Genomic DNA, 2,194 nt, shown 5'->3' on the forward strand with positions numbered 1-2,194 from the left:
AGAAATGAGCAGACAAAAAGGAGGACAACTAAGAGACCGTATTGCCCTAATCAGAATTGAATGCTAATTTAAAAAAGTGGGTCTTAAGCTTTGTTTGCAGCCGCCCAGGTAGGACACCGAGACGGCGAGAAAGCAGGAGAGGACGACAACGGAAACCAGGTAGGCATGGGGGGCTAGGTAAAGCCCAAGCTGCCCCTCTGGGATTGGGAGCAGAGAATCTCTCCACCGGATGTTGGACCGCGGACCCGGTCTCCCGCCGGCATCGTAACGGACAGCTTACCGAAACGAGACCGAGTATACCGATTCCAACGGTTCAAAAGGAACACTCCACCGATGTAACTCGAGGACCGAGTCTACTACCGAGGAACCGAGGACCGAGTTACTACGATGAAACCGAGGACCGAGTACTACTGAAACCGGAAGTTACTAGAGTAACCGAGGCGTTACCGAGTACGGGTCGATCTCTACCGACGTAACCGAGGGACCGAGCTCCTACCGCACGGTAACCGAGGGCACCGAGCTACTAGAGTAATACTGGTACGAGTATTACAGAACCGAAGGACCGAGTTCGTACTACCAGGAACCGAGGACCGAGTCTAGTCACGAGGTAACCGAGGACCGAGCTATACCAGTACGCGGTCTATAGAAGGTAACGAGGACCGAGTCTACTACCGGGTAACCGAGGCCGAGTCTACTCCGGAGGTCAACCTAAACTGGTACAGTCGGGGTGAGTGGGCCCGCGATAGGCCTGCACCGGGGGGGGGGGGGCGGGGGTCAGTGTAAAAGACAATTGCGTGGCATGGTTCACAACTGTGGGTCTATATTCATTTCATGTTGATTGTGTGAGGTTTTGAGTAATATACCTGCAGGTGACGTGTTTTTGAAAGTGCCTTTTAGTATTTCATATTTGCATATTACTGATCTTGACTTTGTTTGCCATAAGGGCAAAAGGTGAACACTGACAACTGCGCATTTGTTTTGAATTTGTTAATATACAGGGATAATCTGTTAGTGTTCATTATCTCGTTGTGCAATTTGTAGTCGTTGCATCAGAATAAATTCTGTTTTACAACTGTGTAGTCCGTCATCTTTACAGATACACACAGAATGTGCCTGCTAATGGACATTTCCAGATACATAACACAGTATTGCATCACACGGTCACACTTTTACTCACTCTATGCCAAAATATAACAATAAGTCGCCTAGTGGGCGTATTTACAGATAGTAAGGAATTATCCAGCACATAGACGGTACTTAGAATACGTTACGTGAACTCACGTTGACTCTTTTGGTTGGTTGCCTCCTTTTGCCTTCTGTATCACGCTGGGTTTTAAATTCCAGCGGTTGCCATGAACACAACTCCCCCCCCCTGACTGCTGGGAGATTTTATGGCTTTGGGGGGGCAGATGTGCACACGAGCCATTCATAACACTAGACCAAATAAGAGTGTTATTGCAAACACAAACATGGTAAATCCTTGTTTTTCCGTTTAATATAGTGGTGATTGTTGGAGCAAAATTGAAATCCAAAATTCAAATGAATGCACAGCCTTACACTCAGCTGTTGTGGGATAACTTGAAAATGTGATTTCTGTATTCTTGTTCTCCATTTTATATTGTTGTCCGATTGGTCCAACAGAGGAAGCTGCATCACTGTTTCAACAGAATCAATTTATCTAATACTGCTTTAATCAATCAAGTTTATTTGTATAGCCCGTACAATAGCCGAAAGGTACCCAAAGTGCTTACAACAAAGCCATAAAAACAGTACATAACCCATACAACAACGTACAGATATGATTAAAAGTGCTGATTGGTGCAGCGCTGGCGGACATTAAAGCCTTCCAGAAATGCAAAGAAATGAGAGACAAAAAGGAGGAACAACTAAGAGACCGTATTGCCTAATCAGAATGAATGCTATTTAAAAAAAAGTGGGTCTTAAGTTTGTTTTATAAAAAGGCTGAGGTCAGTAGTGGTGCGGATGTCAGGGGGTAGTTTGTTCCACAGTACTGGGAGCAGACTGGGAATCAGACTCAGTATCAGTAGTTTTTGTTTTTTATAATTCCCCTAAAAGAGGAGACTTGAGACATTAGTGCTCAACCAAACAGGAACTCTGTCACGACTTCAAAATAGAACTAAATCACCACCATTCTTAGAAAATAATTGGTTTGTTGTTAACTTTATCATTTCCC

Source organism: Etheostoma spectabile, unplaced genomic scaffold (genome assembly GCF_008692095.1).
Source record: "Etheostoma spectabile isolate EspeVRDwgs_2016 unplaced genomic scaffold, UIUC_Espe_1.0 scaffold363, whole genome shotgun sequence".
In the NCBI taxonomy this organism is placed as follows: Eukaryota; Metazoa; Chordata; class Actinopteri; order Perciformes; family Percidae; genus Etheostoma; species Etheostoma spectabile.